Genomic DNA, 15970 nt, shown 5'->3' with positions numbered 1-15970 from the left:
TCTAAACTGCTCAATCAAAAGATAGGTTCAACCCTTTGAGTTGAATGCACACATCACAAAGAAGTTTCTCAGAATGCTTCTGTGTAGTTGTTAGGTGAATATATTAGATTTTCCACAGTAGACCTCACAGCGCTCCAAATATCCACTTGCAGATACTACAAAAAGAGAGATTAAAAACTGCTCCATCAAAAAATAGGTTCAACACGGTGAGTTGAATGCACACATCACGAAGAAGTTTCTGAGAATGCTCCTGTGTAGTTTTTATTTGAAGATATTTCCTTTTCCACCATACGCCGCAAAGGGCTCCAAATATCCACTTTCAGATTCTCCAAAAAGAGAGATTTAAAACTGCTCATTCAAAAGATAGGTTCAACCCTGTTAGTTGAAAGCATACATCACAAAGAAGTTTCTCTTAATGCTTCTGTGTAGTTTTTATTTGAAGATATTTCCTTTTCCACCATAGGGCGTAAAGGGCTCCAAATATCCACTTGCAGATTCTACAAAAAGAGAAATCCAAAACTGCTCAATGAGAAGACAATTTCAATTCCGTGAGTTGAATGCACACGTCACAAAGAAGTTTCTCAGAATCTTTCTGTGTAGTTTTTGTGTGAAGATATTTCCTTTTCCACAATAGGCCTCAAAGCTCTCCAAGCATCCACTTGAAGATTTTGAAAATGAGAGATTCAAAACTGCTCAATCCAAAGATAGGTTCAGCTCTGTGAGTTGAATGCATACATCACAAAAACGTTTCTCTGAATGCTTCTGTGTAGTTTTTATTTGAAGATATTTCCTTTTCCACAATAGGGTGTAAGGGTTCCAAATATCCACTTGCAGACTCTACAAAAAGGGAGATTCTAAACTGCTCAAACAAAAGATAGGTTCAACTCTGTGAGTTGAATGCACACATCACAGAGAAGTTTCTCAGAATGCATCTGAGTAGTTTTTATACGAAACTATTTTTTTAAATAGGCCTCAAAAGGCCCCAATTATCCACTTACAGATTCTACAAAAAGACTGTTTCGAAACTAGTCAATCAAAAGAAAGATTCAACTCTGTTGGATGAATGCACAGATCACAAACAAGTTTCTCAGAATCCTTCAGTGTAGTTTTTATGATGATATTTCCTTTTCCACAATAGGCCTCAAAGGGCTCCAAATATAAATTTGCAGATTCTAAAAAAAAAAAGTTTCAAAACTGCTCCATCAAAAGTAACGTTCAACTCTGTGAGATGAATAACACATCACAAAGAAGTTTCTCAGAATGCTTCTGTGTATTTTTAATCTGAAGATATTTGCTTTTCCACGGTAGGCCTCAAAGTGTTGCAAATATTCACTTGCAGATTCTACAAAAGGAGATTATCAAAACTGCCCAATCATAAGATAGGTTCAACCCTGTGAGATGAATACACATCACAAAGAAGTTTCTCAGAATGCTTCTGAGTAGTTTTTATTTGAAGATATCTCCTTTTCCACAATAGGCCTCAAAGGGCTCCAATTATCCACTTTCAGATTCTACAAAAAGAGTGTTTCAAAACTGCTCAATCATAAAAGAAGTTCAAACTTGTGAGATAAATGCACACATCACAAATAAGTTTCTCAGAATGCTTCTGTGTAGTTTTTATGTGATGATATTTCCTTTTCAACAATAGGCCACAAAGAGCTCCAAATATGCACATGCAGATTCTTCCAAAAGACTGTTTCAAAATTGCTCAATCAAAAGAAAGTTTCCACACTGTGAGATGAATCCACACATCAAAAAGAAGTTCTCAGAATGTTTCTGGGTTGTTTTTATTTGAAGATATTTCCTTTTCCACCATAGGCTGCAAAGGGCTCCAAATATCCACATGAAGATCCTGCAAAAAGAGAGATTCAAAACTGCACAATCAAAAGATTGGTTCAACACTATGAGTTGAATACACACATCACGAAGAAGTTTCTTGGAATGCTTTTGTGTAATTTTTATGTGAAGATATTTGCTTTTCCACAGTAGGCCTCAAAGGGCTCAAAATATCCACCTGTATATTCTGCAAAAAGAGAGATTCAAAACAGCTCAATCAAAAGATAGGTTCAACTCTGTAAGATGAATACACACATTGCAAAGAAGTTTCTCAAAATGTTTCTGTGTAGTTCTTATTTGAAGATATTTCCTTTTCCACCATAGGCCAAAAGGGGCTCCAAATATCCATTTGCACATTCCACAAAAGAGAGATTCAAAACTGCTCAATCAAAAGATAGGTTCAGCTCTGAGTTGAATGCACACATCACAGTGAAGTTTCTCAGAAGGCTCCTGTGTAGTTTTTATGTGAACATATTTGATTTTCCACATTAGGCCTGACAACGCTCCCAATATCCACCTGCAGATTCTACAAAAAGAGAGATTCAAAACTGCTCAATCAAAAGATGGATTCAACTCTGTGAGTTGAATGCACACATCACGGAGATGTTTTTGAGAAAGGTTCTGTGTAGTTTTTATTTGAAGATATTTCCTTTTCCACCACAGGGTAAAAAGCACTCCAAATATCCACTTGCAGATTCTAGGAAAAGAACGTTTCAAAACTGCTCAATCATAAGATAGGTTCAACCCTGTAAGATGAATGCATGCATTCTAAAGGAGTTTCTGAGAATGCTTCTGTGTAGTTTTTATCTGAAGATATTTGCTTTTCCATGGTAGGCCTCACAGCACTCCAAATATCCAATTGTAAATTCTTTAAAAAGAGTGTTTTGAAACTGCTCAATCTTAAGGTGAGTTCAACCCTGTGAGATGACTACACACATCACAAAGAAGTTTCTCAGAATGTTTCTGTGTAGTTTCTATTTGAAGATATTTCCTTTTCCACCATAGGCCGCAAAGTGTTCCAAATATCCACTTACAGATTCGGCAAAAAGAGAGATTCAAAACTACCCAATCAAAGGATAGGTTCAACCATGTGACAAGAATGCACACATTACAAAGAAGTTTCTGAGACTTATTCTGTGTAGTTTTTAGGTGAAGATATTTGCTTTTCCACAGTAGGCCACGAAGGGCTCCAAATATCCACCTGCAGATTCTGCAAAAAGCTAGATTCAAAACTGCTCAATCAAAAGACAGATTCAACCCTGTGAGTTGAATGCACACGTCACAAGGAAGTTTCTGAGAATGCTTCTGTGTAGTTTTTATTTGAAGACATTTCCTTTTCCACCATAGGGAGCAAAGTGCTCCAAATATCCACTTGCAGATTCTACAAAAGAGATATTCAAAACTGCTCAATGAGAAGATAAGTTCAACTCTGTGAGTTGAATTCACACTTCACAAAGAAATTTCTACGAATGCTTCTGTCTAATTTTTAGGTGAAGATATCTCCCTTTCCAAAATAGGCCTCAAAGGGCTCCAAATATCCACTTGCAGATTCTACAAAAAGAGTATTTCCTAGCTGCTCAATGAAAAGAAAGTTTCAAACCTGTGAGATGAATGCACATATCACAAAGAAGTTTCTCAGAATTTTTTCTGTAGTTTTAATTGGAAGATATTTCCTTTTCCATCATAGGCTGCAAAGGGTGCCAAATATCCACTTGCAGATTCTGCAAAAAGAGAGATTCAAAATTGCTCAATCAAAAGATAGGTTCAACTCTGTGAGTTCAATACACACCTCACAAATAAGTTTCTCAGAATGCTTCTGTGTAGTTTTTATTTGAAGATATTCCATTTTCCACAATAGGCATCCGAGATTTCTGAACATCCACTTGTAATTTCTACAAAAAGAGAGATTCAAAACTGCTCAATCAAAAGATTGGTTCATGTCTGTGTGTTCAATGCACACATCACAAAGAAGTTTGTCAGAATGCTTCTGTGTAGTTTTTATGTGAACATATTTGATTTTCCATTTAGCCTCACAGTGCTCCAAATATCCACTTGCAGATTCTACAAAAAGAGAGACTCAAAACTGCTCAGTCAAAAGATAGATTCAACACTCTTAGTTGAATGCACACATAACGAAGAAGTTTTTGAGAATGCTTCTGTTAATTTTGTTATTTGAAGATATTTCCTTTTCCACCATGGGCAAAAAACACACAAAATACCATTTGCAGGTTCTATAAAAAGTGTGAACTGAAGATGGCCGAATAGGAAGAGCTCTGGTCTACAGCTCCCAGCGTGAGGTATGCAAAAGACAGGTGATTTCTGCATTTCCATCTGAGGTACCAGGTTCATCTCACTAGGGAGTTCCAGACAGTGGGCGCAGGTCAGTGGACATGCACCATGCGTGAACTGAAGAAGGGTGAGGCATTGCCTCACTCGGGAAGCACAAGGGGTCAGGGAGTTCCCTTTCCTACACAAAGAAAGGGGTGACAGACGGCACCTGCAAAATCGGGTCACTCCTACCCGAATACTGTGCTTTTATGAAGGGCTTAAAAAACGGCGCACCAGGAGATTGTATCCTGCACCTGGCTCAGAGGGTCCTACGACTGCGGAGTCTCACTGATTACTAGCACAGCAGTCTGAGATCAAACTGCAAGGCGGCAGCAAGGCTGGGGGAGGAGCGCCTGCCATTGCCCAGGCTTGCTTAGGTAAACAACGCAGCTGAGAAGCTCAAACTGGGTGGAGCTCACAACAGCTCAAGGAGGCCTGCCTCTGTAGGCTCCACCTCTAGGGGCAGGGCACAGACAAACAAAAAGACAGCAGTAACCTCTGCAGACTTAAATGTCCCTGTCTGACAGCTTTGAAGAGAGCAGTGGTTCTCCCAGCACGCAGCTGGAGATCTGAGAATGAGCAGACTGCCTCCTCAAGTGGGTCCCTGACCCCTGAACCCCGAGCAGCCTAAGTGGGAGGCACCCCCCAGTAGGGGCAGACTGACACATCACACGGCCGGCCGGGTACTCCAACAGACCTGCAGCTGAGGGACCTGTCGGTTAGTAGGAAAACTAACAAACTGAAAGGACATCCACACCAAAAACCCATCTGTACATCACCATCATCAAAGACCAAAAGTAGATAAAACCACAAATTTGGGGAAAAGCAGAGCAGAAAAACTGGAAACTCTAAAAAGCAGAGCGCCTCGCCTCCTCCAAAGGAACACAGTTCCTCACCAGCAACGGATCGAAGCTGGATGGAGAATGACCTTGATGAGCTGAGAGAAGAAGGCTTCAGACTATCAAATTACTCTGAGCTATGGGTTTATATTCAAACCAAAAGCAAAGAAGTTGAAAACTTTGAAAAAAATGTAGAAAATGTATAACTAGAATAACCAATAAAGAGAAGTGCTTAAAGGAGCTGATGGAGCTGAAAACCAAGGCTCGAGAACTACGTGAAGAATGCAGAAGCCTCAGGAGCTGATGTGATCAAATGGAAGAAAGTATATCAGTGATGGAAGATGAAATTAATGAAATGATGTGAGAAGGGAAGTTTAGAGAAAAAAGAATAAAAAGAAATGAGCAAATCCTCCAAGAAATATGGGACTATGTGAAAAGACCAAATCTATGTCTGATTGGTGTACCTGAAAGTGACGGGGAGAATGGAACCAAGTTGGAAAACACTCTGCAGGATATTATCAAGGAGAACTTCCCCAATCTAGCAAGGCAGGCCAACTTTCAGATTCAGGAAATACAGAGAATGCCACAAAGATACTCCTCGAGAAGAGCAACTCCAAGACACATAATTGTCAGATTCACCGAAGTTGAAATGGAAGAAAAAATGTTAAGGGCAGCCAGAGAGAAAGGTCGGGTTATGCACAAAGGGAAGCCCATCAGACTAACAGTGGATCTCTCAGCAGAAACTCTATAAGACAGAAGAGAGTGGGGGCCAATATTCAACATTCTTAAAGAAAAGAATTTTCAACCCAGAATATCATATCCAGCCAAACTAAGCTTCATAAGTGAAGGAGAAATAAAATACTTTCAGACAAGCAAATGCTGAGAGATTTTGTCACCACGAGGCCTGTCCTAAAACAGCTCCTGAAGGAAGTGCTAAACATGGAAAGGAACAACCGGTACCAGCCACTGCAAAATCATGCCAAAATGTAAAGACCGTCGAGACTAGGAAGAGACTGCATCAACTGTCGTGCAAAATAACCAGCTAACATCATAATGACAGGATCAAATTCACACATAACAATATTAACTTTAAATGTAAATGGACTAAATGCTCCAATTAAATGATACAGACTGGCAAATTGGATAAAGAGTCAAGACCCATCAGTATGCTGTATTCAGGAAACCCATCTCACGTGCAGAGACACACATAGCCTCAAAATAAAAGGATGGAGGAAGATCTACCAAGCAAATGGAAAACAAAAAAAGGCATGGGTTGCAATCCTAGTCTCTGATAAAACAGACTTTAAACCAGCAAAGATCAAAGGAGACAAAGAAGGCCATTACATAATGGTAAAGGGATCAATTTAACAAGAAGAGCTAACTATCCTAAATATATATGCACCCAATACAGGAGGACCCAGAATCATAAAGCAAGTCCTGAGTGACCTACAAAGAGACTTAGACTCCCACAAATTAATAAAGGGAGACTTTAACACTCCACTTTCAACATTAGACAGATCAACGAGACAGAAAGTCAACAAGGACACACAGGAATTGAACTCAGCTCTGCACCAAGCAGACCTAATAGACATCTACAGAACTCTCCACCCCAAATCAACAGAATATACATTTTTTTCAGCACCACACCACACCTATTCCAAAATTGACCACATATTTAGAAGTAAAGCTCTCCTCAGTAAATGTGAAAGAACAGAAATTATAACAAACTATCTGTCAGATCACAGTGCAATCAAGCTACAAATCAGGATTAAGAATCTCACTCAAAACCGCTCAACTACATGGAAACTGAACAACCTGCTCCTGAGTGACTACTGGATACATAACAAAATGAAGGCAGAAATAAAGATGTTCTTTGAAACCAATGAGAACCAAGATACAACATACCAGAATCTCTGGTATGCATTCAAAGCAGTGTGTAGAGGGAAATTTATAGCACTAAATGCACACAACAGAAAGCAGGAAAGATAGAAAATTGACACCCTAACATCACAGTTAAAAGAACTAGAAAAGCAAGAGCAAACACATTCAAAAGCTAGCAGAAGGCAAGAAATAACTAAAATGTGAACAGAACTGAAGGAAATAGAGACACAAAAAACCCTTCAAAAAATTAATGAATCCAGGAGCTGGTTTCTTGAAAGGATCAACAAAATTGAAAGACTGCTAGCAAGATTAATAAAGAAAAAAAAGAGAATAATCAAATAGATGCAATAAAAAATGATAAAGGGGATATCACCACCGATCCCACAGAAATACAAACTACCATCAGAGAATACTACAAACACCTCTACGCAAATAAACTAGAAAATCTAGAAGAAATGGATAAATTCGATGACACATACACTCTCCCAAGACTAAACCAAGAAGAAGTTGAATCTCTGAATAGACCAATAACAGGAGCCGAAATTGTGGCAATAATCAATATCTTACCAACCAAAAAAAGTCCAGGACCAGATGGATTCACAGCCGATTTCTACCAGAGGTACAAGGAGGAGCTGGTACCATTCCTTCTGAAAGTATTCCAATCAATAGTAAAAGAGGGAATCCTCCCTAACTCATTTTATGAGGCCAGCACCATCCTGACATCAAAGCCGGGCAGAGACACAACCAAAAAAGAGAATTTTAGACCAATATCTTTGATGAACATTGGTGCAAAATTCCTCAATAAAATACTGGCAAACCGAATCCAGCAGCACATCAAAAAGCTTATCCACCATGATCAAGTGGGCTTCATCCCTGGGATGCAGGGCTGGTTCAATATGCACAAATCAATAAATGTAATCCAGAATATAAACAGAACCTAAGACAAAAACCACATGATTATCTCAATAGATGCAGAAAATGCCTTTGACAAAATTCAACAATGCTTCATGCTAAAAACTCTCAATAAATTAGGTATTGTTTGGGTGTATCTCAAAATAATAAGAGCTATCTATGACAAACCCACAGCCAATATCATACTGAATGGGCAAAAGCTGGAAGCATTCTCTTTGAAAACTGGCACAAGACAGGGATGCCTTCTCTCACCACTCCTATTCAACATAGTGTTGGAATTTCTGGACAGGGAAATTAGGCAGGAGAAGAAAATAAAGGGTATTCAATTAGGAAAAGAGGAAGTCAAATTGTCCCTGTTTGCAGACGACATGATTGTATATCTAGAAAACCCCATTGTCTCAGCCCAAAATCTCCTTAAGCTGATAAGCAACTTCAGCAAAGTCTCAGGATACAATATCAATGTAAAAAATCACAAGCATTCTTACACACCAACAACAGACAAACAGAGAGCCAAATCATGAGTGAACTCCCATTCACAATTGCTTCAAGGAGAATAAAATACCTAGGAATCCATCTTACAAGGGACGTGAAGGACCTCTTCAAGGAGAACTACAAACCACTACTCAAGGAAATAAAAGAGGATACAAACAAATGGAAGAACATTCCATGTTCATGGGTGGGAAGAATCAATATCGTGAAAATGGCCATACTGCCCAAGGCAATTTTCAGATTCAATGCCATCCGCATCAAGCTACCAATGACTTTCTTCACAGAATTGGAAAAAACTACTTCAAAGTTCATATGGAACCAAAAAAGAGCCACATCGCCAAGTCAATCTTAAGCCAAAAGAACAAAGCTGGAGACATCACACTACCTGACTTCAAACTATACTACAATTCTACAGTTACCAAAAGAGCATGGTACTGGTACGAAAACAGAGATACAGATCAATGGAACAGAACAGAGCCGTCAGAAATAATGCCACATATCTACAACTATCTGATCTTTGACAAACCTGAGAAAAACAAGCAATGGGGAAAGGATGCTTGGAAACTGGCTAGCCATATGTAGAAAGCTGAAACTGGATCCCTTCCTTACACTTTATACAAAAATCTATTCAAGATGGATTAAAGACTTAAACGTTAGACCTAAAACCATAAAAACCTTAGAAGAAAACCTAGGCATTACCAATCAGGACATAGGCATGGGCAAGGGCTTCATATCTGAAACACCAAAAGCAATGGCAACAAAAGCCAAAATTGACAAATGGGATCTAACTAAACTAAAGAGCTTCTGCACAGCAAAAGAAACTACCATCAGAGTGAACAGGCAACCTACAAAATGGGAGAAAGTTTTCACAAGTAACTCGTCTGACAAAGGGCTAATATCCAGAATCTACAATCAACTCCAACAAATTTACAAGAAAAAAACAAACAACCCCATCAAAATGTGGGCAAAGGACATGAACAGACACTTCTCAAAAGAAGACATTTATGCAGCCAAAAAACACATGAAAAAATGCTCACCATCACTGGCCATCAGACAAACGCAAATCAAAACCACAATGAGATACCATCTCACACCAGTTAGAATGGCAATCATTAAAAAGTCAGGAAACAACAGGTGCTGGAGAGGATGTGGAGAAATAGGAACACTTTTACACAGTTGGTGGGTCTCTAAACTAGTTCAACCATTGTGGAAGTCGGTGTGGCATTACCTCAGGGATCTAGAACTAGAAATTCCATTTGACCCAGCCATCCCATTACGGGGTATATACCCAAAGGACTATATATCATGCTGCTCTAAAGACACATGCAAACGTAAGCAACCTAACTGTCCAACAATGGTAGACTGGATTAAGAAAATGTGGTACATATACACCATGGAATACTATACAGCCATATAAAATGATGAGTTCATGTCCTTTGTAGGAACATGGATGAAATTGGAAATCATCATTCTCAGTAAACTATCGCAAGAACCAAAAACCAAACACTGCATATTCTCACTCATAGGTGGGAATTGAACAATGAGAACACATGGATACAGGAAGGGGATCATCACACTCTGGGGACTGTTGTGGGGTGGGGGGAGGGGAGAGGGACAGCATTGGGAGATATACCTAATGCTAGGTGAGGAGTTAGTGGGTGCAGCGCACCAGCATGGCACAAGTATACATATTTAACTAACCTGCACATTGTGCACATGTACACTAAAACCTAAAGTATAATAATAATAAATTAATTAATTTAAAAAAGTGTGAACTGCTGAATCATAAGATAGCTTCAAACTTGTGAGATGAATGTACACATCACAAAGAAGTTTCTCACAATGTTTCTGTGTAGTTTTTTTTTTTTGGAAGATATTTCCTTTTCCACCGTAGGCCACAAAGGGCTCCCAATATCCACTTGCAGATTCTGCAAAAAGAGAGACTCAAAACTGCTCAGTCAAAAGATAGGTTCAACACTGTGAGTTGAATTCACACATCCCAAAGAAGTTTCTCAGAATTCTTCTGTGTAATTTTTATGCGAAGGTATTTGGTTTTCCACAGTAGGCCTCAAAGGGCTCCAAATATCCACCTGCAGATTCTACAAAAAGAGAGATTCAAAACTGCTCAATCACAAGATAGGTTCAACCCTTTGAGTTGAATGCATACATCACAAAGAAGTTTCTCTGAATGCTTCTATGTTGCTTTTATTGGAAGATATATTTTTTCTATCCTCTTGCAGATCCTACAAAAAGGGAGATTCAAATCAGCTCAATGAGAAGATAAGTTCAACACTGTGTTTTGAATTCACACCTCACAAAGAAGTTTCTCAGAATGCTTCTGTTTAGTATTTAAGTGAAGATATGTCTTTTTCCACAATAGACCTCGAAGCTCTCCAAACATCCACTTGCTGATTCTGCAAAAAGAGATTGAAAACTGTTCAATGAAATGGTAGGTTCAATTCAGTGAGTTTAATGCAAACATCAAAAAGGAGTTTTTCAGAATGCTTCTGTGTACTTTTTCTGTGAACATATTTGATTTTCCTCAGAAGGCCTCACAGCGCTCCAAATATCCACTTGTAGATTCTACAAAAAGAGATTCAAAACAACTTAATCAAAAATTAGGTTCAACTCTGTGAGTTGAATGCACACATCAGGAAGAAGTTTCTGAGAATACTTCTGTGTAGGTTTTATTTAAAGATGTTTCCTTTTCCACCACAGAGTGCAAAGGGCTCCAAATATCCACTTGCAGGTTCTACAAAAAGAGAGATTCTAAACTGCTCAATCAAATGATATTTTCAACTCTGTGAGTTGAATGCACACATCACAAAAACTTTCTCAGAAGGCTTCTAAGTAGTTTTTATGTGAAGACATTGCCTTTTCCACAATAGGCCTCAAAGGGCTGCAATTATCTAATTGCAGATTCTACAAAAAGGATGTTTCAATACTGCTCAATCAAAAGAAACTTTCAACTCTGTGAGATGAATGTATACATCACAAAGTAGTTTCTCAGAATGCTTCTATCTGGTTTTTATGGGAAGATATTTCCTTTTCCACAACAGGCCTCAAAAAGTTGCAAATATCCACTTGCAGTTTCTACAAAAAGAGAGTTTCAAAACTGCTCAATCAAAAGAAAAGTTCAGCTCTGAGATGAATGCACACATCACAAAGATGTTTCTCAGAATGATTCTGTGTAGTTTTTATCTGAAGATATTTGCTTTTCCACAGTAGGCCTCAAAATGCTCCAAATATCCACTTGCAGATTATACAAAAAGATTGTTTCAAAACTGCTCAATCAGAAGATAGGTTCAACCCTGTGAGATGATGGCACACATCCCAAAGAAGTTTCTCAGAATGTTTCTGTGTAGTTTTTATTTGAAGATATTTCCTTTTCAACCACAGGCCGCAATGGGCTCCAAATATCCACTTGCAGATTCTGCAAAAAGAGAGATTCAAAACTGCTCAATCAAAAGATAAGTTGAACCCTATGAGTGAATGCACACATGCCAAAGAAATTTCTCAGAATTCTTCTGTGTAGTTTTTATGTGAAGATATTTGGTTTTCCACAGTAGGCCTCAAAGGGCTCCAAATATCCACCTGCAGATTCTGCAAAAAGAGTTTCTAAACTGCTCAATCAAAAGAAAGATTCAACTCTGTGAGTTGAATGCACACATCAGAAAGAAGTTTCTCAGAATGCTTCTGTCTACTTTTTATGTGAAGATATTTCCTTTTCCACAATAGGTCAAAAAGGGCTCCAATTATCCACTTGCAGATTCTACAAAAGGAGTGTATCAAAACTGCTCAATCAAAAGAAAAGTTCAACTCTGAGATGAATGCACACATCACAAAGGAGTTTCTCAGAATGCTTCTGTGTAGTTTTTATCTGAAGATACTGGCTTTTCCATGGTAGGCCTCAAAGCGCTCCAAATATCCCCTTGCAGATACTACAAAAAGAGTGTTTGAAAACTGATCAGTCATAAGATATGTTCAACCCTGTGAGATGAATGCACATATCATGAAGTAGTTTCTCAGAATGTTTCTGTGTAGTTTTTATTTGAAGATATTATTTCCTTTTCCACCATTGGCTGCAAAGGGCTCCAAATATCCACTTGCAGATTCTGCAAAAAGAGAGATTCAAAACTGCTCCATGAAAGAAAGTTTCAAATCTGGGAGTTGAATGCACACATCCCAAAATAGTTTCTCAGAATGCTTCTGTGTAGTATTCATGTGAAGATGTTTGCTTTTCCACCATTGGCCCCAAAGTGCTCCAAATATCCAACTGCAAATTCTGCAAAAAGAGAGATTCAAAACTCATCAATCAAAACATAAGTTCACTTCTGTGAGATGAATTCATACATCACAAAGAAGTTTCTCTGAATACTTCTGTGTCAATTTTATTTGAAGATATTACCTTTTCCACCATAGGGCACAAAGGGCTCCAAATATCCACTTGTAGGTTCTACAAAAAGAGAGATTCGAAACTGCTCAATGAGAAAATAAGTTCAACACTGTGAGCTGAATGCACACATCACAAAGAGCTTTCTCAGAATGCTTCTGTATGGTTTTTATGTGAAGATATAGCTTTTTCCACAATAGGCCTCATAGCTCTCCAAACTTCCACTTGCAGATTCTGCAAAAAGAGAGATTCAAAACTGCTCAATCAAAAGAAAGTTTCAACTCTGTGAGTTGAATGCACACATCACAAACAGGTTTCTCAGAATGCTTCTGTGTAGTTTTTATGTGAGCATATTTGATTTTCTACAGTAGGCCTCACAACGCTCCAAATATCCACTTGCAGATTCTACAAAAAGAGAGATTCAAAACTGCTCAATCAAAACATAGGTTCAACTCTGTGAGTTGAATCTACACATCACAAAGAAGTTTCTCAGAATGCTTCTGAGTAGTTTTTATATGAAGATATTTCCTTTTCTGCAATAGGCTTCAAAGGTCTCCAATTATCCACTTGCAGATTCTACAAAAAGAGTGTTTCAAAACTGCTAAATCAAAAGAAAGGTTCAACTCTGTGGAACGAAAGCACACATCACAAGATAGTTTCTCTATATGCTTCTGTGTAGCTTTTATTTGAAGATATTTCCTTTTCCGCCATAGGGCGCAAAGGGCTCCAAATATCCACTTGCATATTCCACAAAAAGAGAGACTCAAAACTGCTCAATGAGAAGATAAGTTTAACTCTGTGAGTTGAATGGACACCTCACAAAGGAGTTTTTCAGAATGCTTCCATGTAGTTTTTTTTTGAAGATATTTCCGTTTACACAATAGGCCTCAAAGATCCCCAAACATCCACTTGCAGATTCTGCAAAAGGAGAGATTCAAAACTGCTCAATCAAACGATAGGTTCAACACTTTGAGATGAATGAACACATCAGAAAAAGTTTCTCAGAATGCTTCTGTGTAGTCTTTCTGTGAACATGTTTGATTTTCCAAAGCAGGCCTCACAACGCTCCAAATATCCACTTGCAGATTCTACAAATAGAGCGATTTGAAACTGCTCAATGTGAAGATAAGTTCAACTCTGTGCGTTGAATGCACACCTCACAAAGAAGTTTCTTAGAATGCTTCTTTTTAGTTTGTATGTGAAGATATTTCCTTTTCAACAATTGGCCTCAAAGCTCTCCATACACCCACTTGCAGATTCTGCAAAAAGAGAGATTCATAACTGCTCAATCAAAAGATAGGTTCGACTCTGTGAGTTGAATGCACACATCACAAAGAAGTTTCTCAGAATGCTTCTGTGTAATTGTTATGTGAACATATTTGATTTTCCCTAGAAGCCCTCACAGCACTCCAAATACCCACTTGCAGACTCCACAAAAAGAATGTTTCAAAACTGCTCAATCATAAGATGGGTTCAACCTTGTGAGATGAATACACATCACAAAGAAGTTTCTCAGAATGCTTCTGAGTAGTTTTTATTTGAAGAAATTTCCTTTTCCACCATAGGCCGCAAACGGCTCCAAATATCCACATGCAGATCCTGCAAAAAGAGAGATTCAAAACTGCTCAATCAAAAGATAAGTTCAACTCTGTGAGTTGAGTGCTCACATCCCAAAGAAGTTTCTCAGAATGCTTCTGTGTAGTTTTTATGTGAAGATATTTCCATTTCCACAATAGGTCTCAAAGCTCTCCAAACATCCACTTGTAGATTTTGCAAAAAGAGAGATTCAAAACAGCTCATTCAAAGAGAGGTTCAAATGTGTGAATTGAATGCACACATCACAGAGAAGTTTCTCAGAATGCTTCTGTGTAGTTTTTAGCTGAAGATATTTGCCTTTCCACGGTAGGCCTGAAAGCGATCCAAATATCCACTTACAGATTCCACAAAAAGAGTGTTTCAAAACTGCTCAATCATGAAATAGGTTCAACCTTGTGAGATCAATGCACACATCACAAATAAGTTTCTCTGACTGCTTCTGTGTAGTTTTTATGTGAAGATATTTCCTTTTCCACAATAGGTCTCAAAGGGCTCCAAATATCCACTTGCAGATTCTAAAAAAAGAGTGATTCAAAACTGCTCAATCAAAAGATATGTTGAACTCTGTCAGTTGAATGCATACATCACAAATAAGTTCCTCAGAACGCTTCTGAGTAGTTTTTATGGTAAGATATTTCCTTTTCCACAATAGGACTCAAAGGGCTCCAATTATCCGCTTGCAAATACTAGAAAAAGAGTGTTTAAAAACGGCTCAATAAAAACAAAGTTTCAACCCTCTGAGATGAATGCACACATCAATGAGAAGTTTCTCAGAATGCTTCTGTGTAGTTTTTATGTGAAAATATTTCCTTTTCCACAATAGTCCTCAATAGGCTTCAAATATCCACTTGCAGATTTTACTAAAACAGTGTTTCAAAACTGCTGAATCAAAAGAAAGTTTCAATTCTGTGAAATGAATGCACGCATCACAAAGAGTTTTCCTGAATGCTTATGTGTAGTTTTTATCTGAAGATATTTGTTTTTCCACGGTAAGCCTCAAAGCGCTCCAGATATCAACTTGCAGATTTTACAAAAAGAGTGTTTCAAAACTGCTCAATCGTAAGATAGGTTCAACCCTGTGAGATGAATGCACACATCACAAAGAAGTTTCGGAGACTATTTCTGTGTAGTTTTTGTTTGAAGATATTTCCTTTTCCACCATAGGCTGCAAAGGGCTCCAAATATCCACTAACAGATTCTGCAAAAAGAGAGATTAAAAACTGCTCAATCAAAGCATAGATTCAACTCTGTGATTTGAATGCAGACATCCTAAAGAAGATTCTCAGAATGTTTCTGGTTAGTTTTAATTTGAAAATATTTGCTTTTCCACAGTAAAGCTCAAAGGGCTCAAATTATCCACTTGCAGATTCTACAAAAAGAGTGTTTCAAAACTGCTCAATCAAAATAAATTCTCAGCTCTGTGAGAAGAGTGCACACATCACAAAGAAGTTTCTCAGAATGCTTCTGTGTAGTTTTTATGTGAAGATATTTCCTTTTCCATAATAGGCCTCAAAGCTCTGCAAACATCCACTTGCACGTTCTTCAGATTCTTCAAAAAGAGAGATTCAAAACTGCTCAATCAAAAGATGGCTCAATCCTCTGAGTTGAATGCAGACATCACAAAGAAGTTTCTCACAATGCTTCTGTGAAGTTTCTATGTGAACATATTTGATTTTCCACCGTAGGCCTCACAGAG

The sequence above is a fragment of the Pongo pygmaeus genome, chromosome 12 (genome assembly GCF_028885625.2).
Source record: "Pongo pygmaeus isolate AG05252 chromosome 12, NHGRI_mPonPyg2-v2.0_pri, whole genome shotgun sequence".
NCBI classification, from domain to species: domain Eukaryota; kingdom Metazoa; phylum Chordata; class Mammalia; order Primates; family Hominidae; genus Pongo; species Pongo pygmaeus.
This window is presented reverse-complemented; position numbering follows the sequence as displayed.